The sequence below is a fragment of the Lepidothrix coronata genome, unplaced genomic scaffold (genome assembly GCF_001604755.1).
Source record: "Lepidothrix coronata isolate B3197 unplaced genomic scaffold, Lepidothrix_coronata-1.0 Scaffold4, whole genome shotgun sequence".
Taxonomy (NCBI): domain Eukaryota; kingdom Metazoa; phylum Chordata; class Aves; order Passeriformes; family Pipridae; genus Lepidothrix; species Lepidothrix coronata.
The window spans coordinates 451,670-476,724 of NW_016690184.1; the positions used below are offsets into that span (position 1 = coordinate 451,670).

Here is a 25,055-nt window from a genome sequence, read left to right on the forward strand (position 1 = left end):
GTGCAATCCTGTTGCTAAGCAATATCAAGCAAACAAGATTAAAACAATTCTCTTTATCCTGTTTTCTTCTGTACCACACTTGTTCCTTTTCTGAAATATCCACAGGCATTTGTGACTAAGCCATACAAAGTTTATATCCAGTATGATAATCTATTTTTTTTTAATATGAAAAAGGCACTTTTATGAAATCCTTTCATAGAAGTACCAGTCACTGCAGAATATTTAAAATTATTAGACTGTTATTAAACCATAATAATATGCTTTTAAAAAGCTGTCAGGTTCAGATACCTTAAAAAATAGAGGAAACACTATTGTGTCAGAAGCAGATTTTATTTTCCAAATATCAGAGAATCAGAGAATGGCTGAGGTTGGAAGGGACCTCCAGAGGTCAGCTAGTCCAACCTCTCTGCTTAGTGTCACCTACAGCCAGCTGCCCAGGACTGTGTCCAGACAATTTTTTAGTATCTCCAGGAATGGAGACTCCACAAGCTCCCTGGACAACGTGTACCAGCATACCTTTAGCTAATAATGTAGTACGAAGCAAATTATATCTTCAGAATATATTTTATTGTTCATTGCACTCCTTATCAAAATAATCATAAGGAAAAATCAAGAAATGCAGACACTGGCAACCTGACAATCACTTTAATTTCAAGAGGTGTAGCTATTAATAATTACAGTAGTCAGTCGAATAGAAGTTGCTTACGTAGGTGAAATAACATTAGAACAGTCCAAATGGACAGTGAAGGATATTCTCTGCATTTTGAGCATTTTCAATGCTGGAAATGCTTACTTGTCAGCTGGCTAACTGGTATTCATAACAAAAATTTTCAGACTTGCTGTGCCTTGCAAACAAATGCCAAGTAAGATATATTTTTCAGAAACCGTAATACCACCCAGTAATTGAACTGCATGCTTGTAATTTCAGAATGTTCCATTATTCCATCATTTTATGTTTGTAAAACAGTTCAAATTATAATATTTCATATGCTATTAGAAGATTTAAAGAATATTCATAAATATATACCTAACTCTTGAAAGATTGCACAGATCACAGATGACTCTAATGACTGCAAAGAATTAAAAGAAATTCTTTAGATGAGACAAATGCTGCTGAATAAAGATGCAGGATCAAAAGAACTGGACAATGCCCAGGAGAGTATACGGCACATAGACTTACAAAGGGAGAAAGTCTTTAAGGTCAGGAAAATATAGTCTATTTATTCTCCCTTTTTAATTACAAATATAAATTTAAACACTTTTAATGGTGTGTTTCCTTTTAAAAGCATTTTCAGTTTAGCTCAGCTACAGGCTATAAAAGGCACTAGATGGCAGCAAAAAGTAAGCAAACAAATCCATAACGTTAAGGTGCACAGTGTGATGTGGTACAGACAGCCTGCATGATTTCAGCAGGGAATGAAGGTGAAAGGAAAGAAATTCCTTCCTTCTTTTGTTTAGGTGCTTTCCATTAAGTAGTACAGTGCCTCAGCCAGTTGTCCATTGCGCTATTTATTGATGTATGGTAAAGCACAATGGCCTTTAAAGGAGAATGAAATGCAGAGTCACTTCATGGTTCAGTGCAAAGAAAGCAAGTAACAAACCCAACAGTGATCATAGGTGCACAAAAGACTATGCCATCTCAACACTTTAGGTCAAAACAATATTCCGTCCTTATACATAGGAAAATACTGAGAACATATGCCAAGAAAGGGCTCTATTTTTCAAATTAGTTGTACTGCTGCCTCCTCTTCAATATATTTGTGTTTCTATAATTAGGATTGGAAAATGCAGTCATGCAGAAGATTCTCAGATTATTTATGGATTGACCAGTATAATCTGATTAAAAGTGGATCTCTTCCCTTAAAAAAACCCACCAAAACCCCCAAAACTACATAAAACTGTACTACTTAAATCTTATCTAAAATGGTTGCCAGAATATTAGGTACAATACAGAGGGAGAGCTCTAATGACATTATACTCTGAAAAACATTTGGAAGCTGTTGTATAGTACTTTTAAAGCTAATTACATACATCTAACTCTTTGCTTGTCCATGCAAGAGACACAAAAAGTTACGAGTAACTAAGAAAAGATTAAAATAATTCTTGCTATCTCACAAGAAGGAATCTCTAACAAATGTTGCTCTATTAAAGGAAGTGGGGAACCTGCAAATAGAGTAAAGGATAAGAGGGAAGCAATACAAATGCAAACATGTAAAGCAAAGAACTTGCTACTTATAAAGCTTTTTGTATTTTCTCTCTTCATGTCTTCCCTTCTATGGTGGTACTACAGACAATGAACCATCTTCAGTAGCTCATAGTTTATATTCCAACATGATCTCCTATATACCCTTCTCCCACAGGAATTGCTTTCTTTAGGAGTGGAGGAATAGGGAAAACGAAAATAAAACAGAAGGCTCTGTATAAAGATATGAGAATGATTTATTGAATTTAAGTTGTTAAAGTATATACTGTAGCAGGCATTAAATAATCTATTGAATAATTCAGGATCAGACATGATAGAGCTTTGTTTCAAATTTGTATTATTTGACAAATTCATTATGTGTAAAAACACAACTATGTCAAAATGGTCTCTCTTGATCATCATATAAAATCTCAATCTATAGAATGTAAATTAAAACTACAGAGATTGATGATTATTGTGTCAAAAAGTAACAACACTTTAAGAAAGAAATTTCAATCCAAGTGTATGTGTAAATTGATAACTGATCTGAAACATAATCTTTAATTTTAAGAACATCAATTTGAAACTCCCATTGGGCTAATGAAGGTAGCCTTTCATATCCAAAGAGGAATTTAACCTGTATTTATTTTATTGCAGTCAAAAGCATTTTTTTGCCAAAATATTCCCACCTATAATACTGTGGTTATCCATTTTTGTTCTCAGAAAGGCTGATAAAACTTTCCTGTGATATGGTAAATGTCCTAATCTGAACAAAATCCGATTGCTTTTGTGTCATGGGTTGAGGTGTCTGGGTTTTTCCAGGGGGAGGGCTACATATGGTGGCTTCAGTTAGAAGCTGCTAGAAGTCTCCTCACCCAATGAAACCAATGACAGCTGGCTACAGGAGTGACATCCTGCTCCTGGCCAAGGAAGCCTCTGTGATAACTTATTTAAGAACAAGCTGTTGCGCAGAAGAATTTCTCCAGCCAGAGTAGAGCTGAACGAAGCCCCCGGGCGGCCCCGCTGCCTCCCTGCCCCAGGGCAGAGGGGGAAGGCAGCGACAGCCCGGCCCGGACCTCTTGGCACCTAGCCTGGAGCAGGCACTGGTGGCCCCTGCGAAGGGGTGACCAGAGCCAGGGCTGGGGCCGGGGCTGGGGTGTTTTGCCCCAAGGAGAGTGGCCCTGCAGCCCCTGGGCCCACCCCGTGAGCAGCCCATGCTGGAGCCTGTCCTGTCAGAGGAGCTGAACAGCACTGACAGCGCCAAAGACCCCAAGGTGAACTGCAAGGGGTGAGGGGAAGTGCCCCGTGGGCTAGGCCAGGGTGGCAGAGTGGCCCCTGCTGGCGGGCACTGCCCTCCCCTCCACTCCCCAGCCGAGTCGAGACAGGCAGGGGCTGGGGCAGCCCTCTGCAGTGTAGCCAAGCCCATGCCGGAGCAGATGGATGCATGGAAGAAGGCCATTACCCCCCGTGGAAGGCCCAGGATGGAGCGGAGTCCTTCAGGAGACTTGTAGCCCACGGAGAGGAAAATCCATGCCAGAGCAGGATATTCCCAGGTAGGACTCATGGCCCTGTGAGGGATCTACATCGGTACAGCTCACCCTATGAAGGACTGCATCCTGTGAAGGATGGAGAAATGACTCTTGGGACAGTAGACATGGAAGAACTACTGCCTGAGGGGTGGACCCACGTTGGAGAGGTCCGTCAAGGACTGTTACTTGTGGGAGGGACCTCGTGGAGCAGGGGAAGGACTCAAGAGTTATGTCCCTCCCTGTAACCCATGGTGAGGACCATGGTGAAACAGGCTGTCCCCCTGTAGCCCATGGAAGAGTGACCTATGGGACAGAAGATTTGGAAGACCTGTTGCCCGAGGGGGTGGACTTGTCTCCTTGCCCCACTGCAGGAGGGAGAACATGGAAGGAAGGAGGGGTGGGTGGGAAATGTGTTTAAGACTGTTTTATTTCTCACTCTTTAGATCTTATCCTGTTAGTAATAAATTTTAGTATTAATGCCCCGTTGACTTTGTTCTGCCTGTGTTACCTCTCCCAGCTCAGAGTGACTTTAGTAGGTGCCTAGAATCTGGCCAAGGTCAACTCACAACATTCCTGTTTCCATGCATGTGGATATAGACCCATGTTTTCTGTTCCTACTCTGAAGTTTGAATACCTCATGCCATGTACAGAGTTTGCCCTTCTCTATTGCCCTTTCCCTCTGTTTTCCCAGCAAGAGTTTCTTGATAATGTAATTTTTACTGAATTCACCTAGTTGAAAGGATATTTCTACTGAAATAAGTACGCATACAAACACACATTCATATTATTGCTAAATGGCTTTTAATTAAGGTTAATTTTCATGAATTTTGTGCAGTACAAACTAGCATTATTTATTTTTTCATTCTGGAAATCTAGTTTTTCAGTGAAGGCTGAAACATGAAATTTTTTACAGGGAGATCCATGTGAAGTTCTCCTGTTTTGAAATGGTTGTTATGTCTATTTGGATGAAGATTACCTTTTCTACCAAAGGTTGCCATGAATTCAGGATCACTAAACACAGCAGATGATGGTAAAGAAATTATTTGTGGACTTTTGCAAAAAAAAATTTTCTACAGATGCTGCTAAAATGAAGAGAATCACATCCAGTCAGAAAAAAAAAAAAACAAAACACCAACCTTTACTATCACCTCTGAAGGGAAATAACTCTTCAAATATAGTCAAGAGAGAAAAGATTTCAGCAAGTTTTATCTATTTAAGAGTTTTTGCCATAGTTGGAAAAAGTGTTCTGATACAAAATATGTCACCTCTTGAAGGACCCATTTTAAAATTACTTTAATTAGTCAATATACTTTAACAAAAAAAAAGAAATAAATCTACTTTTAAAAAATCAAGGTAGGGATATAACGTTGGTCATACATTGTATTCTGACTGTATTCTGTATAATAAAGCCATTAAATGCCTTACTAATGTGTGAATGGTATAAGCTATGGAACACCAAACCACAGTTTCTGAAGTTAATAAATCAAATTGAAAAACATCCTTAAAGGATCCATTTCTGTACCTCTGAAGGACAAGTTTCTTTAGGAAGAGAAACAATAGTAGCTTAATGAGAACTGAACATTTTATTAGGAAATGATAATTTATTTGGGTGTGCAAGCAGAACTTCAGAAATTCATCTTCTATTCCAACTACTCCTGTGTAAATATGGCATATGAATTTTTGGATTTAGCAAATTTCTAAAAGTTTAGTGACTGAAGGAAAGTAAGACTCATGTCTAAGGTCTCATCTGAAAGAGAATTGTTGTGTTCCTTAACATCAGACTAAGATATTTAACCAGAAGTGATTTGAGTGGATGAGTCACAGAATCATGGAATCACAGAATATGCTGAGCTGGAAGAGACTCACAAGGATCACTGAGTCCACCCCTTAGCCCTGCACAGGACCATCCCCAAGAGTCACAACACGTGCCCGAGAGTATAATCCAAACACTTCTTGAATTCTATCAGGCTTGGTGCTGTGACCACTTCCCTGGGGAGCCTGTTCCATTGTCAAACCACCCTTTGGGTGAAAAACCTTACCCTAATATCCAATCTAAACCTCTTCTGACACAACTTCAGGCCATTCCCTCAGGTTCTGTCACTGGTCACCACAGAGAAGAGATCAGTGCCTGCCTCTCCACTTTCCCTCACAGGGAAGTTGTAGACTGCAATGAGGTCTCCCCTCAGTCTCCTCCAGGATGAACAGACCAAGTGACCTCAGCCACTCCTCATACGGCTTCCCCTCAAGGCCTTTCATCATCTTCGTTGCCCTCCTTTGGACACTCTCTAACAGCTTAATATCTTTCTTATATTGCAGCGCCCAAAACTGCACACAATATTCAAGGTGAGGTCACACCAGTGCAGAGCACAGCAGGACAATGCCCTCCCTCGACTGGCTGGTGATGCTGTTCCTTGCTGAGTCAACAACAGTGATTCTTTGCCACGTGGGTCTTCTGCAGAGGTTTCATATTTGAGGACTGAACCAGCATCACATAGCTCAAGAATTTTAACAGTTTCACTGCAAAATACAATATACCTGCAGAATACCCGCACCTCTCATACTATCCTACAACTTTTCTTTCTGAAAAGCAATTATTTATCTGTTCCTCTGCTTCCCCTTTCAGGACATGTAGAGCTTGTGGAGATCCTTTATTGATATAGTACCACAAACCACAAGGTCTGCTCAGGCAAGCACATTTATATATGCAGCTTAAAAATGTTATGTCAAATTTTTGCCCATATTTCAGAGGCTTCCTTGGAAGGGAAGTATATAAACCTGAATTGAAGAAAATTTATCTTTCTAATATAAAAAATAAATTGAAAGGATGTTGTTAGGAATGATTTTATAATCATCCTTGAGGCAGAAACCATTTAGAGCAAAACTAATAGCATGTAGGTTTCATACAAACTCTAGAAAACCTTAAAAACATTTATGATTGTTGTAGCATAAGTCCAATTTATATTGAGCTAAAGCATGACTTGGAATTACCAAGTGAGCACATAACTTGAGCAGGTCAGAACAGGATCAGTGTCATACCTTTGGGTATGTCAGATGTAATGTGTACTAATGTATTATTTAAAAGATTTTAATGAAAACTGAATCAGATGAAGTGAACTGTTTCTAATCTGATTTTCACTGTATCAGGCTAAGCTGTACTCTGTGATAATAAAGTCCAAGAAATCTAAAGAAAAATAAATAAGCAATGATCAGTGGAATGTAAAAACTTCAGTCTCCAGGGCCAAGACTCAACTTTCCATTATTTGAGTCCCATCTTGTCAAAAGACTTATACTTTCAAGACAAATTAGCCATTGATAAAAAAATACCACTTTTCTCCACTGAGAACTGTCAAAAATTACAACCCTTAGTTAGAATTTCTCAAGTGATATACACATTATTAGTTTCTTCTCACCATTGAATACTCCCTCAAAACTGGCACTTCTCATCTGTAATTAACAAGCAGAATGCAAGGTAAAGTGCCACAAGTCTCAGTGGTGCAAGTAACGAAGTGAAATTTTGTCCACAGCCTCCAAGTCCTTTGAGAGGAATAAAAAAGCTCTACTATATAACCCTCTCCAGACCATCTCAGACCTTAATCCTACTTCTCCCCTACAACACAGTCCTCTGGGGCTCTGGAAGATCATGAATTAATAACAGTGATTTATTTTTGTAGTAGCCAGTTGATTCAGAAAACTGCATCAATCAAAATCTTTTTTTTTTCTTATGGTCTATTAGTGGTTCCACAGACATTTCAAACAAGCTGCTATGAAATAAAAATAGCTTCAAGAATGCAATTACAGCATGCAGGGACTAATAAACATCTACATAATAAAAAAATTTATGTTTGCAAGCTTGGGTTAATATTTCTTCAATTTCAGCCAAAATATAGATTTTGACTTTACTTGACCTAGTGACTTCACAGTATGAGCAACTCAGAAAGATTTTGCTTGAACTGATTGCTGACCTTGACCTTTCTTGCTAATGTAGTAAAGACGAGGTAAGAGTGAATACCATAGGTACTTCCCACTCTTAATACTTTGTCTAGTCTTAGGAACTGTATTCAGACTGTTCCTAAATTATGAAGGAAACAAAATCTTCTCGCAGTTTCTCAAGGGTTTCAGTCTATATTTTACACTAATTAATCATAATTTGTCTCCAAACTTTGCTTCTTATCTATTATGTTGGCTTGTCATATTTCAGCATCTTCTCCCATCAGCCTCAGAGAGGCTGATTCAGACCTTCATGTTTTAGCACTATGGTCTTTTAAATGCTGCAGCTTGTAATATTCTGTTCCAATTATTTTTATGCAAATGCATATGACAACAACCACGTCTATCTTACTGCTCACTAATTAGATTCTAAGTTTTTAAAGGCATTTTCAACCTTTTTAACTTTACACCATTCTTGAAAAAATATTATTTCTGTAACATTGCTCTTCTTCGAGCATTGCAGCCTGGTCTTTCTAATAGTTTCCAGGTAATTCCTCCTTGACACATTTCTGCTATATGATATGTCTTTCCCTCTGGGCTTCTTTAAGGAAAAAATATTCTCCACAAGAAGCTCAGGAAGACATTTACTGCGTAGCTACAACTGCCAAAAAATTACTATTCTTATCATATTGTTGCTTCTATGGAAAGGGTATGGCACTTTTTTTGTATAAACTCAGACATGCCAGTTAAAACTTGAATGTCCAACTTCATTTTTATTTTATTATTTTTTTTTATTTTATTCTTCTTGGGTCCTAAGCTAAAGTTTGACCTTGTTCTACATATTTATAGATGCATACCAAAGGCAGTACCATGAATTCTTGATGACTATGTTAAAAAAAAAATCATTAACATTTCACAACAATGGCAGCAATTATTTAACCTTATATCTATCGTATCCATAGCTTCAAGAATACTTTATGAGATTTAAGAATAGTATTTGGTACATAAAAGTCAAGGAGGTGACCAAGGCAGCCAGCACAGCTTTACTAAGGGCAAATAACGCCTGACCAGTTGGGTGGCTTTATATGACAGGGTGACGGCAATGGTCGACAAGGTAGAACTGACAGATATCATCTATCTAGACTTCTGTAAGGCCTTTGATACAGTCCTTATCTCTAAATTAGAGACACATGGAGATGATGGACAGTGGATAAGGTGGCTGGACAGGTGCAGACAGTGTTGTGGTCAATTGCTCTACATCTTGGTGGAGAGCAGTGAAGAGTTGTGTCCTTGAAGGTTCTGTCTTGGGACCAATGCCCTTCCAACCTTAACCATTGGATGATCCTGTGATTTCCAAACTATAAATTTTCATTTGCATGCAGAATTTCAAGTTAAGAGTCCAGCTTCAGAAAACTGATTTCTGAAATATGCCAACATATTTGTGTGCCTTGGAGAGGTACTACATGTGTACTTGGACCAAAACTATCTGAAAACAAGTCAGACATCCTGTGTGACAATTAGCTTGGGTTTTGATAGAGAAAGGGAACAAACCACTGAAGAAATGTCAGTATGTACTAGTGAAAATAAACAAAACAATAATTACTCCAAATTTTATTGTTGTCATAAACTTAATCTATTCCATTAAGATACAAATATTAAATATCAGTCAGCAATGTAGCAATAAATTCTTCCAACTATATGGAAATGACAAGTTATTTCACCATTATCAACTGTGAAAACTTAAGTGCAAAACAAAAAATCCATGAAGGTAAAATTAGGTTTTACTCAACAAAACCGTAAGGTTTAGCAATGAAGACAGAGCAATGACTCTGCGATATGTTAAGAAATGTAATTGAGAGCACTTTGTCGGGCCACAAATTTACCCAACTTTCAGCACTATTAACTCAGCATGACCACTTAGCACTTTTAAGGAGAAGAACAGACATTTGTCAGAACGTTTTAAAATATACAAAGATGACAAAAGAAAGGACTTCAGAAAAAATTAAGAAAAAATTATTCTCTTCAGTTATACACTGAAATCCAAAGCTCTCCTACAGTTATGAGATGGAACACTTGCTAGTTTTAATTTATGAACCAGAAGAGTAAGAGTCAGTAACTATCAAACACAACACTATTAGTGTGGTTCTGACACTCATTCTTCAGCACAAAATGAGAAACTTTCTTCAGAACATACTTTGAAATGGGCAAGAAAGAAGAAATTGTGGCTGGAGAGGTGAGCCATATGGAGGTAGGGCAGCACTTTTCTGGGACAAAGGTCCTTGTTTTGGCTACTGGAGATACGCACAGCACAGTACAGCACAAGCATAGGAATGAGGTCAAATAGTGGACGAGTAGAGGGGGGATGATACTGCCAAAGACCCCTGAAGCCCTCTGACCCATTTCCAGAAAGGTCTGGAAGGATGGACTGTGCATGCTAACTCAATTGCATGGAAAGCAAGAAACTGAGATGCAGCGTGGGTAAAATTTATTTATAAAAAGGTACCCCACAAAGCTCAGGTGGCACCCCCCAGGACCCTGGATACCCTGGTGAACAAATTGACGCTGGAACCAGGACTGGTGATCTCCTTTACTCTCTTTCTCTCTATCTTCCTTCTTTTCTTTTATTCTTTTATTTCTCTTACTACTAGAAGATAAGGGACTAACTTATACCAATTTCCATGCCAAATGTATAATTTACTAATAAAACTTTGCAAGTTTATTTTTTGCACCCTTTGATATTTGTCATTCCTTTTCAACAGTGAGCATCTATGAATCTTGAGTGCTCCCTTCCTCTTAAGAGTGGAATGCCACAGATATGTAGATTAGAAGAGTACTTAATTTCAAATCAGCTATTATCCATATTTCACACTATATGAAACAATACCTGACCACACACACTTGATAGCTTTCTTCATATTCTACATGAAAGATAATTAAAAATGATTGTCAGAAAGGAGGAAAAACAACAAGGCAGATACATTCTTTCTCAGCAGACACAAACCCTCAGCTTTCAAATGCAATGCTGAATTGCAATGCAAATGCAATTACTGAAGAAAGTCTGAAAGAGGAATTAAATATAATGTGTTAAATATAAGGTTAAACTGTGGCCTATATCAACTGCCTTTCCTGCTCCATCTCAGGAAAGACAGAGGTACATTAATGAGTTCCATTGACTGCAAATATTACCAGTCAATATTTTTTTTGCTGCTATAGTGGCAGAAAGCACAAATTATGTTGGAACAGTTAAAAGGACTGGAGGTATTTTAAGGGATATGCTACAGCTAAAGCAATAATAATAATAATAATAATAATAATAATAATAATAATAATAATAATAATAATAATAATAATAAACTAACAAAAACCTCCACCAAATCTAGCAAAAAAGCCCCTAACAACAAGGGAAGGTAAATTGCTGTCCTACTTTTCTAGTCTCTGGCTTTCACATACTTCATTATCAGTCAAATTGGCTAAGAGTCTCAACCCCTCTGTGTCAGTACCATCCCTGTTGGAGGCAACACCACCGCAGGACAATCAGTACTACAGAATGTGTAAGCATGATTCAGTTGTTTCTCTTCACAGCTCAGTACCTTAATACAAATCCACCTGGCTCACATTAAAACACCAAATCGGGTGAAGAGATGCAGGCATACATTCCTTCATCCAACAGTGAAGTGGAGCAGACAAGTTGTACAGGCACTGCCAGCATTATCTGTCAGAGCTCTGAATGAGTTCATCTAGAACTGAAAATTTATACTGGACAAGGGCAAATTTATGTGAAACCTTTCTTTTTTAACTCTATGTATGCATCTAATTCAGAAAACAAAAGCGACAGGTACCTGAAATAGTCAAATAATATTCATGCAAGTGTATTTGCCTACAGTTTGGCTTTCAAATGTTAAATTATCATTTTCTGCAGGCCTTCTGCTGCTATATATACATTATTTGATATGTCAGAGTATTTTCCTCCGGTCCTTCTTGTTGTAACTTATTGGATTGTTAAGCTATATGTGATGATATGATACAGAATTTCTTTTTGAAAATCTGCTTTAAAATTATTTTTAAGCAATGGACTCTAATGATTAGACTTGTGTATAAAAATCAACCCTGTACATACTCATTTTTGTGCACTATAAACAATTTTTGCATTTCCTCTATTGATTTTAAAGTGTAACTATTTTTTTATTGTTTTTCAATAATTCTCCAATCACCAAGATATAACTTCAAAACTGAATCAAATGTTATCAAGATGCCTTGTTTCCAGTGTTTTGTATGGTGCATATGACCTGCTAAGACACTGATTCACTACATCATCATCAGAAGCAGTGGCAATTCTCACTAACTTCAGTGATCTGAAAGTTACATCTCTAGACCAGGCTCATTATCCATGCATGCTGGACAGTCAGATAGGCAGAAAAGTACTTCCAGAGAAGGATTTAGAAGCATAGAATCATAGAATAGCCTAGGTTGGAGGGAACCTTAAAGTTCGTTGAGTTCCAGCCCCCCACCATGGCCAGGGACACCTTTCACTAGTTCGGGTTTCTCAGACATCCATCCATCCTGTCCTTGAACACTTCCAGTGATGGGACATCCACAACTTCTCTGGGCAACGTGTTCCAGTGCCTCACCACTCTCACAGTAAAGATTTTTTTCCCAATATCTAATCTAAACTGACTCTCCTTCAGATTAAGACCATTTCTCCTTTTCCTAATCACTACATACTCCTGTAATAAGTCTGTCTCCATCTTTCTTGTAGGCTCCCTCCAAATTTATCAAGTACTAAACCATATGGCTAGCAAAGGTGATATGTTCTGCCAAAAGTACCACCAAGCCCGCACTGACTAGGGAGGGAGCATATACACAGCTTAGATCAGAAAACTCACTTGCTGGGGGGCTATATTAGTATGGTAAATCCCATCCTTTTGTCTCACCTGAAGGTTTAAGAAAACAACCATTGTCTGAAATTCAAAATTTGACATCCTGGATAGGCTAGTAATGCTAGCTAGTCTTGTACTGATTTTGAATTTTTTTTTTATTTTATTTATTCTTTATAATTTTTAAACTCAGAGATTTTAAAACTTATTTGCAAAAGTTTAAAGTACAAATTTTAATGATTAAGTAGACCACCTAAGAAAGTGTGCATGTGTCGATTTACTAAATCAGCTGCTACTTAATTCTGGTAAATATAGCAAATTAAATGAAGGTACAACACAGACCAAAAACTTGACATTTTAATAGCTTCAAATATCTTTAATAATATGACATTCAATATTGTTCAAATTTGTGTTTTGATAAATTATGACATATAAAATACATTATAGGAGCTGTTTCATGTCTCTGTCAGACATAAAGTCAAAGGAAAACACTTGAAATTTCTCACATCTGTCCTGTTTTGGTTGACATCAATAAATTCCCAATAAGAAAGGATTCTTTATATTTTAGCAATGTTCTATTCCAGACCATTAAAACTAAAAGTTTTATTGACCACCCCTGAATGTTTTAGAAGAATATAGCCTAGATACAACTGGAATGCAAGCGAATTCTTACAGCAAGCTTCCTTTCCTTGACCTCACAAGAAACCAAACCATATATTCTACATTGTTACTGATTGTTTCCATAGTCTGAGCCAATTCATTGCTGACGTGAGCAGGTGCCACTCCACTGAGGTGAATGCTGTTCTATCAACAGTGAATGCGGCTCTAGGTGTCATAATAGCCAAAATACTTAATTTAAAACCAATGGCAAAGAACAGCTATGAAATGCAATGAAAACTTTCCAGCTTCAAGATAAGGAAGTTAAGGTGTAATGTAGTCACAAGGATTGCGTGGTTCCAGCACAGGTTTGGGAAAGTGGAAAATACATATCTTACCAAGAACAAAACCTGAACAATTTAGTTGGGAAAATGACTGCATTTAGGCTAGGAGAGTGGATATTGGCAGTGGGGAAAATAATAGTCCCTTGATATTTTAGTATTAAAATGTGAAGTATTAAACATTAAAGAGGAAAAAACCAAACAGCATAAGCAGAGCATAAAACCTGATGTAATTTAAGTAATTAAAAATATGGTAGAAATTCCATTTAAATAATTTGATATCCTTTATGATAATGTCACCTGCCTAGTGTATGAAGGGAAGGTAGTGGATGTAATTTAACTGGATTTTAGTAAGGCTTTCGATACTGTCCCTGACAGCATCCTGGCTGGTGACCAGTCACCAACAGTGTTTCTCAGAATTCAACTATAGGACCAATCCTGTTAGATGTATTTTTTAATAATTTGGATGTAGTAGTTGAATAATGATACCAAACTGGAAGGTGCTGTTGACTTTTTTTGAGGGACAAGAGGCCTTGTAGAGGGATCTAGATAGATCAGAGCATTTGGCTGTGATTAATGCCAGATTGAAATGCACTAGTTGAAATACCAGATTCTTCACTTGGGACACAGTAATGCTGGGCACAAGCACAGAGTGGGAGAAAGAGATCTGTGGGTGCTGGTCAGCAGCAGGCTCAGCATGAGTCAGCAGTGTGTGCTTGGGCAGCCAGGAGGGCAAACCTGGTGTGCATCGAACATGAGATAACCAACCAGTCAGGAGAGGTGACTATCCTGCTATATTCAGTATTGATGGAGCCTCAATTGAAGAACTATGTGCAGTTCTTGGCCCCACTTTTTAGGAAGGATGTGAAGGTCCTTGAACATGTTCGGAGGAGGGCAACAAAGCTGATGAAAAGGTTGGAAGGAATGTCTTGTGAGAAGAGGCTGAGGACTTTGGGTTTGTCTAGTTTAGAGGAAAGGAGATAACACAGAATGATAACATAGGGGCATGAATGTGTAACAGTGTGTGTGATGAGATACCTCAAACCATCTCAGTAGTTGTCAAAACCTCATAATATTAGGGAGAAATTCTACAACTCCATCAGCCAGACAAAGCAGTAACTAGGGAATTACAAAGAGACTTTTGAAACAGAGTAGTCAGCTTGAAATGCAGTGCAGAAGCACAGAAATTTGTAAAAGGTGCTGTGACAGGTGGGGTCAGGAGTAGTGACCATGGCTGGGCACCGCGACACATAACTAGGTGGTATTGGCAACCCTGCCTAGCTGAGGTCCAGCAATTCCCTATGGGACACAAGAGAAGCCTGCACCCAGGTAAGGACCAACAGTGCATGGATGGCAAAGGAGAACCCGTTCTCAGGATGGACTTGGGGCTATGTGGGGTGTTTGCCTAGGCTGATGTCTCAGTAGGCTGCCAGCAGCAGGGGTGGACACTCAGCATCACATCGCCACAGAAGAATGTTTGCAAAATCCACACTACCTGTGAGGGGCTGGATATGCACACTGTGTGTGTGTGTGTGTGTGCATGTGTGCGTGTGTGTGTGTATAGATAAGTTACAGAAAGTTGCTTGGAAATTTGTAGCTGTTTATTAACATTCTGCAGTGTCTGATATTGTGATTTATCTGTGGAATAGCTGATACAGATCCTGAATGCTTAGTTTACCTTATTGTCGCGTCATTAATAAATCAATAATTACACATCATTTAGAAAACAATAAATACTTTGACCTCGATTTAAACCATATCAACTAAGCAGCTTTCCCCTGTGACAAATGTCTGTAAAAAATTCAAGACAGGAAAAGAACTGCCAGCTAGGGTTGCATTTAGTTTCTTATACTACATAATTCTGAACATGCACAAACTGTTATGCTTATGCATCTAGGAAAATCTATAAGTCAAAATGAAAGTAGGACATAATTTTACACATCACTTGGAGTAAGGAAGTGCTTGAAAGAAAGCAATCTGAATTACTGTCTGAGGCAACCTAAAGTTTGTCTAAATTGAGAAAATGGATGGAGACAGAAAAAAGTTGCAAATGTGGACATCCAAACAATTATTCATATTGCACTGTGGCAAATTTGTTTCCAGCTGTATCAAACACAGATGAAAGCACTTAATGGGAGAAAATCTTTGAAGCATTCAGGTGTCTAAAACCAGATTCAAAGGTTCACAGTAATGTTCTCTGTAGAATAAAGGAGAGCCCTAAATTAGACTCCCACTGTTCAGACAGAAGTAGTTGATTATTACTTAAGATTTTTGTTCTCTGAAAACAATCAAGCCACATTCCTTTTTTTTTCTTGAAAAAGAATTGTAGTCAAACCAGAAAGCATAAGGTAAACATAATAATGTTTACCAGTAGCTATGGTGACTGCTTGTAGAAAAAGGTAAAACATTTACAGAGGAAAGAAAAAGCCCTCACCATCTCTTCTGTAGAATAAAACGAAGTCAAATAAACTCAGTTAATTCGTTTATATATGTTTCTTTACGCAAGCAAGCAGAGTGGGAAGGGAACTAACTTCCTACAGTTCAATGCATTAATTGGAAAATTGTTCTAGGAAGAGTGTTGTAACAGTTCAGGAATGTTATGTGATTTCATTATATCATCTTTCTGTGCTAAAGATCACTGTAATAGCTGAAAGCTTTATAATAATTAACTCCTTCCAGAAAGATGGAAGATAGTGAGGAGGGAAAATGTTAATAATTCATGCAATAGTCAGGATTATTGACACACTATCATTATAAATAATTGAACCAAGTCTCCTCTCTGTAACATATCCTTGAGATGCTGGATTCTTGTACATATTGATGTGGTTCTGGGACATAATATTGATTTAATCATCATCGCTAAATTATTAAGTCAGATTGGGAAAGCAGGCTGGATTTATGCTCCTCTGCATGTTCATTCTGAAATAGGGAGATCTGAGAGTGTTTATTTTCAGCTTCTCTCTTTATTTGAACTGCATTTATTCAGAAGCCATTTTTAAGCTGGAGTATAAAAATGCTGGACTGCTTAGTCATGAGCTAGTACGTATTCAGGTAACAGTGGGCTCTAAGGAACACATCAAAGCATTGTATTTTGGCAACATTAAATACATATTAATGCCTAAAATATTGAAAGACAAAAGTGATAGAATGACTTTACATTAGTTTACAGCTCACAGTTTATCCCTGCTGTTATTCATCAGCCTGCATGGATCCCCATTAATCACTCTCTGGAAAGGGTTGCAATGTCATCTCATGATGAAAGGATTTTTTTTCAAAGGATGAATTCTCAGACTTCTCAGCAACATATACATTTATGCATGACTGCTATCGCTTGAGGTAGAACAGGTTTTGCCCTTTTTTTTTGTTCCAGAAGTGGGAGGCAAGTGGATTTCTCTTTTCCCCAGTTTTACTTTATGTTGAAATCCACTGGTGTGACATACATACTGCTAGCAGCAAGACACTGACACCATGGCAATTTCTGTCCTACAGAGCCATTCACCTAGCAGTCTGAAATTACTCAAATAGTGCTTTATTGCTCAGTTTTCTGTCTCTTTTTGTACTGCCTTGTCTTTCCCCTTCTATCTGGCTACATTTCTCTGAAAAGAATAATTAAAGCAAAGCTGGACAGATTTTTAATCAACAGGACTGCAGTGGTTTTTTTGGTATACCATTCTATCCCCAGTCTTCTATCCATAGAAACCACTTAAAAAGTTCAAGACATTTTTATGCATGTTTCTGCCTGCAGGTCCTTCATTGATTTCTAAGGATGATCAAGCCAAGTATGACAATGAAACAAGCACCTTAAGAACTTCTATTAGGTTCCAAAATAAGACACTGTTTCTCAGATTTCCCTCCTGTTGTTTTTTGTTCAGTTCTATAACGCAGATCAATACAATCCAAAGTTATTCAGGGTGAACAAAAGTTGTTGAATGTATCCAGCTGTGGACTTGATTAGATTTTCAATTCACTATTATAAATCAGAGTAACTTCACATAAGGCAAGGAAATATCAGCACTCTAAAATGGTGTCATCTGAGATGTAAAACCAGAAACAAGCTCCATTCCCCCTGTTTTTTCACTGGCAGTGTTAAATCTGAATCCTGCATCAGAGAATAAAACTCCTTTACACCTAAACACTGAATTGTACAATTACTAATTATTAATGATTATAGTATTCAGGCGGAGAGGAATATGCCCCTAATATCTGCTGTCAAGAAAGATAATTGGAGATGCTGACTGAAAAAATGTGTAATTCAGCTTCTGTGACTCAGACTTCAGTGCATAATTCCAGTCTGAAGAAAGGTAAGTTTTTTTAAGAAATGTTGGTTACAGGCATAAGTTAGCTCAAACAAAAGGCAGTTCTGATGGATGGCTGAAATACGTTGATTTTATTTTTTTAATACAATAATGTGTTCCTGTGGTTTTTTCCTTATGCTTATTTTGCTTTTGAAAATGGAAAAAAACCCAAAACTTCCTAAGCTTAATTTCTGTATTATAAATGCAAGAAAAAAAAGTCTGTTTTCTGTACTGTGAATGAAAATAAGGTAGTAATGTCATGCAGACTCTTGCCTACATGCTTACACATTTCACTGCGCAAGGATACTGTCATGAACACAGCATTTCTCTGAAAATATATAATTTGCTAGATTTCACTGGAACTACTGACATAAGAAATCCTTTTGGGAGCGAAGCAGCTTTATCGGCCCACATAGAGCACTCTTCATTGTAGCATAGACAGTGAAATGAAATCAGGAGAGCATAGGAAAAAAACATCTGATACCACAGTGGTAGTGAAAAAAGAAGATACACTTGAATGGAAACAAACAACAACAATTTTCCATCCTTCTCATGCACACAGAGTTTGTCATGCCAATATTTACTAGGTTAAGCAGCACAGAAGCAAGCAATTCTATATTTTCCTTATTGAAAAAGATACTGCAATAAAGCACAGAACAAAAAAGGTGGGAGCAGTCACACAAAATGGCACACCACTGCTGGGCATTATTATTCCTGCTCTCCTGAGGTCTTAATTTACAGTGTGCTTTTTTTGTTTTTCTTTTTAACAACTGTAGAGATAAAAATGCAGTGGAGGGGAGGGACTGAAGATATAGGCAACAACATTCTAAGCATCTTAAAATAGTTGCAATACATAAACCCACAATGACTCAATACACACCAACAGAATACAATCTTTCTCTTCCACCTTCTCTTTCTTTTTTCTTCTTTTTTCTTTCTGGTAAATCTCAGAGCATTTCAAATGTTAGCTGACATAAGGATTGTCAGAAGCTGAGTTTTTTTCTCCTCTCTATGAAATTTATTTCTGCCAAGCTACTGCCAATAGATGCTTTTACAAGAAGCAAATTGCCTGAATATACTACTTGGGGATTTACTTTCTCTGTACCTCTAGTTTTATTTAAATCTCATAAAAAGCTGGAAAAACCCAATTACTACCAGCTCTGCAAAGACCTCCTTTAGCTCATTTCTATGATCTACTGCATTTTGTCCAGAGGGGCTTTAGTGCAAGGTCCATTTCTTCAGTTGTGCTCCAGCTGTAGGTGGCAGCAGCCCACAGCTCTTTTGTCTCACAACCTGGTAGAAGCTTAAAACCAGCCCTGACACACAGAACAGTGTTTCAATCAGAGGCAGTAGCAGAAGAAAATACAGATAATAATAAGGATTTTTCCGAGACAAGGATAGCAGAGTTTTTCAGACAAAGAGAAGGTGTTATGTTTTGTTTTGTTTGGGGTTTTTTTTAACGTGTTTTTTTGGTGTGTTTGTTTGTTTGTTTGTTTGGAAAAGGCTATTTTACATACACAGGCTCTTGGACAGTGTATAATTGCATAATCGAATGTCCCCAGATCAGAAATATGAGATTTGACATAAAAACAGCGTTTCTCATTTTGTATTCAATTTTATTTTTGTAAATTGGGGCAATCTGTGGTGGGTGGCCTTGGAATGTTCTGAGTTTTTGGGTTTGAGGCTAAGGTTGCAGTGTTGTTGTCTAAGGAAAGCTAATTGCACATGTAGCTGGCCTCATAGCGTAAGATGATAGTATACAGTGTCAAGGATTTCAAGAATACATGTATATCACCAAAGTTACTAAAATGTATATTATCAAGGCTAACTTACAGAAAATGGTTGCCAATTTAAACATCCAGGAATTAGGAACTTCACAATTCATACTGAAAAAAATCCACCTCAAAATATGGGCAAAACTATGCTGACTAAAAAAAATCATCATATATTCATGTATACCAATTTGTCTATGAATACACCATATATATATTACCACGTGTATATATATAATAAAGATATAATAATGAACCACTGATTTTGCTCCTACTCAGGTATTTATCCATAGTTTTAACCACCTTAGTAGGTAGACAAAAAAAAAGATATGTTTATTTCAATTATCATTTTTTATACATTCTGCAGCTGGAAAGATTGGTTCATAACCACAAATGCCATCTTATTCATATTAAATCACAGCATTTTACCATCAAAGTACAGGACAAACATCCTCTCAATTTAAAACTAAGTATAATAGCTCCACATCTGCTCCTAAATCATCAAGTTAGCTTTAAAACTGGCTTTAAAATAAACAAGCAACTGTCCATAAATAGAAAGTGTCCTGATATTGAATTCTGCTCCATCTCAATATTGCCTTGCAGTAGCTCGTATGCAAAACATGCTCTCCTATAGATGGAATCCACTCGTCCTTGCTATTAAGCAAAACACAGCAGGACACAGAGAGCATTTGCCAAAGCTGAAAACTGAATTTAGAATTTATCCTTGAATGTTGAGCTGGCATAACTATTGCCTTATAAATCTGAATCCTGAGTCTCAACACTTGTAAAGCAAATAAACTAAACTCCTCAATGCTTTGTCTTTTTCATTACAGTTTAAGCATACATACTAAAGGTAGATTTCAGTGTTAAAAACATTTGTTCACTCAAAGAATTTTAATGCCTAGCAGTTAAGTGGGTATCTGCAAAACAAATACAATTTGTCTACCTCATTGTTCTTCAAAGCAGGGAAATAGTAAGGCTACTCAAAGACTGCACCAGTTTTTAAAATATAAGTGGCTACATTTAACTTACTGTGAAACCACATGCACGTTTATATATTGCATTCTCACTGTATCATTCCTGGAACAGTGACAAAACAAGGAGCTGTTTACTTAAAGGCGGAGCAAAGTCTGTGTCTAGCTTCAACTCTACTTCCACGGCTTAAGTGAATGTTAAGTAGGCAAATTTCACCCTGGGGAAAATGAGAGTATTAGAATCCTACTGACTGAATCAGAAACCGAGAGAAAGCACCAGGAAAAGGAAAGGGATTGTAACTCCTTTTCTGTGCAGTCTCCAAGCTGGGGGGTGGCATTTAGACCTGCCTAGTTGACAGGTTTGGTATTAGTCACCAGGAAGACTTTTTTTTTTTTTTCTTTTCAATACTGTATTTTGGACAGAAGGAGAATAAAGTTGTATCAGGCATGATCTGAGGAAAATGAAATTTCTTCAAAATTATCAGTTTAAGTGTATCATATAATTTGAAGTAGGGGCCTCTGGTGGTCTAGTGGTTAGGGTGCAGGACTCTCACCGCTGCAACCCGGGTTCGATTCCCGGGTTCGATTCCCGGCCCCCCGGGCAGATGGAGCTCGTTAGACCTGTGAGGCAATCCATCTAAGAGAAGGTCACTCTAAACAAACCTACGTTCTGAGACCCTCACTGCCACTGTCCGAGTTTCACTCGACCCCGGCAGATGAACCTCAGGATTAAAGGGTGGGCTCAGTTCAGCGCACGCTGTGTCTCACCTAAAAAAATCCACTGCGCAGGCTTGAAGGGTTAATGACCTTTCCCAAATCTTCGCTCCCGAAGACTGGCCATTATTATATCATTATTATAATTTGAAGTAAACATTTGAAGTAAACCCTACGGACTGTGTGTCCAGAGGAGCAGAAAGGGAGATTCCAACCCTTTGGCAAACTTTCACCCTAATTTCTCCATGAAATCTTTCTAGGGAAAGGCTAAAAAGAGTTTTAAAAAGGTAGCCACCTTTACAATACACAATGTATTTGTTAACGGTTCTTAACTCCAAATGGTTTTCAGTCCAATTTTCCCTAGATTTTTTTAAACAGTTTATTCTATCCTTTATGTTACTGTTTTTATCCAGGTAGTGACTCTGATCTATGTAAAAATATCATGAATACTAATGAATGCAAAGAAAAAAATCTGGCTTGCATAAAATGATAACAATGACGAAAATAAGCTTAGCTTGAATTTTGGGATTTAAATCAATCTCTGAATACTGTGGTAAGATGTGAAGTCCATAATTAATCTCTGAAAGTATCCAGGAAAAAGCTTAAATCTGAGTTAATGAACTACTGTTCTTGGTTTCCAACCTAGAAATATACTGCACTATTTCTGAAAATGGTTTACAGAATGAAAAAATGAGTGAATAATTGGGCAAATCTGACAACTGAAATATAATGATGCTATACTAATATATTATATCCTACTACAAAAAATATTAATTCTTGGATATTCTTCAGGCTACGGATAGCAGTCTTCATGTTTTGTTTCATGTGTTCAAAATGCTAACCATTTATAACTCAACCCCTCATGTTGTTAATAATTTGTTTAGGATGAACACGTTTGTTATTGATGATATATCACTTTTCTAGCATATTTCTCTGTATTTTATGGTGACTTTTCTTTGTCTTTTCTACACCCCCTGATATGAATAATTCAGAAGAAAAAAATCAACTAAAGCTGTGAACGTGAGACATCAGTGTGTCGAGGTGACCAAGAAGACCAAAGGCATCCTGGCCTGTATCAAAAATAGTGTGGCCAGCAGGTCCAAGGAAGTGACTGTCCCCTTGTACTCAACACTGGTGAGGCCATACCTGAAATCCTGTGTCGAATTCTGGGTCCCTCACTACAAGAAAGACATTGAGGTGCTGGAGCATGTCCAGGGAAGGGCAGCGAAGCTGGTGAAGGGTCTGGAGAGTAAGTCAGGAAGAGGAGCTGAGGGAGCTGGGATTGTTTATCCTAGAGAAAAGGAGGCTCAGGGAGAACTTATTGCTCTCTACAACTACTTAAAAGGAGTTTGTAGCCAAGTGGGCTCTTCTCCCAGGCAATTAGTGACAGGACAAGAGAAAATGACCTGAAGCTGTGTCAGGGGAGCTTCAGGTTGCACATCAGGAAGAATTTCTTCGCTGAAAGTGTGGTCAGGCGTTGGTTCAGGGAGGTGGTGGATTCACCATCTCCAGAGGTGTTCCAGAAATGACTGGACATGGCATATAGTGTTATGGTCTAATTGACAAGGTGAAGATCAGCCAAAGATTTGACTTGTTGATCTTGGAGGTCTTTTCCAACCCTAATGATTCTGTTATTCTATGATTCTAGTTGCTAAGATTGTCATCAAGAAAAATAGAAAAAAGATGTTTTTTACGGGACAGCGTTCACATATCTTGAACAAATGCTGTTCGTTTATATTTCATTAGTAGCATTCACTCCCAATGTACTCCAGTTCATGTCTTTTCGGGATTTTACCCATTTTCTCAGGTGTTCATCTTTATAACTGGGGTGAGATACAAAATAAAAATATTGCCCTTAGCACCCTCACTAAGAATATACTGTAAAACTCCATAGTATAACAAAGATAAGATAATTATGAAGAAAGGAACAATACATACACTACAGCCATAGCCACCATATAATTAAATTGACTGAGTGTATATATGTACAAATGTATTTGTATCTGTGTTTTCACACAGATATTTAACTCACACTTCACTAATTCCTCATGATTTCAGTGAAGATCTTGATGTGATGATTAAATTAAGAAACTTCACATCCTATTAGTAGCCTCACGGGCTGTTTGGAAACAGAAAAGAGATGTCATGACCAGAGATTCTGAAACTGAAGGCTTGAATATCCATTTGTAATATTGAGAAAATATGCTGGGGAATGCAGAAAGACATCTCTAATGTAAATAACAGTGCTGAACAGAGGAGCCTGTATAACTGGCAGTTTCAATAACTATTTAAAAGAAAACTTCTGATGCTGAGTAACTGGATTTTGCCTGGGATTTTCACCTTAGGGCATTCCTGAGGTGCTCACTCACATTAGAGTTTTTCAGAACTTGATCTCATTTCTATCACAACCTATTCAGACATGAGAGTGAAAACTTGCTAGCATTTATGTATTCTTTTATGTACACAGCAAAGTATCCATTAAAATACTTTAATGTTAATATATATTAAAGTGATCCAGCTACAGACATGAGTGGGATGTACAAAAACTCATATGACTATTTCATTTGGCCCACATCAAATATCACAACCACATTAGAGACTATGAGAAGAACCATCAGCATCAGTCATCTACGTAGCCTCTCTTCAGAACTATGAAATGTTTTCTTATCCATCTGCAAAACTCTTTACTGAGGCAATGACAAGAAATCTAGTGCACATGCTGACCTCCAAGGCAGATGAATTTTCCAAAGCATGCAATAAGGTTAAATTGATGGTCATACTGAAAAGGTGACCTGAATACAGGAGAACATGGCACCCATTACTAAACTCTCATGCCTTGTGAAGTAATAAAAATCATACCTTGACTCCCCTGATCCTCTAACTAGTAACACCTAAGGACTATCAGATTTTGAAGCAGAGAAGAAGCAATACCAGAGGTACTCTTACAAGCACTCAAAGAGTGTATTTTAGCTGGGAATTATTAATAAATCTGGTAATAATACAAACAACTATTTAAAAAGAGTATGACTCTAAAGGAAACATTAAGCCTTTTAATCTCATGCAGGAATTTTTATTTAGTAATATAGTATTCAGATAAGTAATTGAACAATATTGATACTGAATAACCATTAAATGAGATAGGCAATACGTAATTATTACTGAAAGTAATGACATCATCTTCAAGGTGCTGCTGTGAAACGATTTGTATTGTTTCACAACTGGTCTACAACAATGCTAGATGTCTCTGTTAATTATGGAAGACGCCAATGGACACAGGCCTTGTGCTGACCTCTTGTACTGTGAGGTAGCTGAGGGATATACTGGTGAAGGACAAATGCATTTTTATGGTTCTAGGGTCCCTTTACCTTCATATTTCTGAAGATATTACAGATGTCAGAGAATGAGTCTTCAAAAGCAGTTGTTTCATACATATTTTTGTCCAAGGCAGTCTTTTCTGAAAAGGGATGTATTAATTTTCTAGCAGGGCACCAGGTAATTCTTAAATCTCTGGATGCTTTAAGAATAAAATAACATATTGATCTTCTATGCTCCCCTTCACTTAGGAGTAATCATCATGGCTAGGCTTCGCGAATGAAGATTTGGGGACTTAGGAGTAATACACAACTTCAATAGGTCTAGTAAAAGAAAAACAACAACAAAAAACAGCCTCTTCTTTGCAACATGCAAGACTGATATATAATCTGAAATAACTGGAGCCAGTTGTGGAGAAGACTGTACAAGTGCCTCAGTTGTTGCCCCATGACAATGGGCAGTGAGAAAACAGCAAGGTACTAGTGAGGTTACCTTTGTCTTTGAATATTCAGCTGGGTACTTATGGATATTCTGGGTA

General features: G+C 37.6%; 1 protein-coding gene and 1 long non-coding RNA gene across 2 annotated transcripts in view; one reads left to right on the forward strand and one right to left on the reverse strand.

Annotated features, from left to right (window-relative positions):
* Positions 1-25,055, reverse strand: part of EYS (eyes shut homolog (Drosophila)) — a 784,118-nt gene that overhangs the window by 76,947 nt on the left and 682,116 nt on the right. The window lies entirely within an intron of this gene.
* On the forward strand, positions 2,825-4,840 carry LOC108502099. The gene is made up of 2 exons (XR_001876347.1): positions 2,825-3,735; positions 4,625-4,840. It is a non-coding gene; the product is annotated as an uncharacterized LOC108502099 (long non-coding RNA).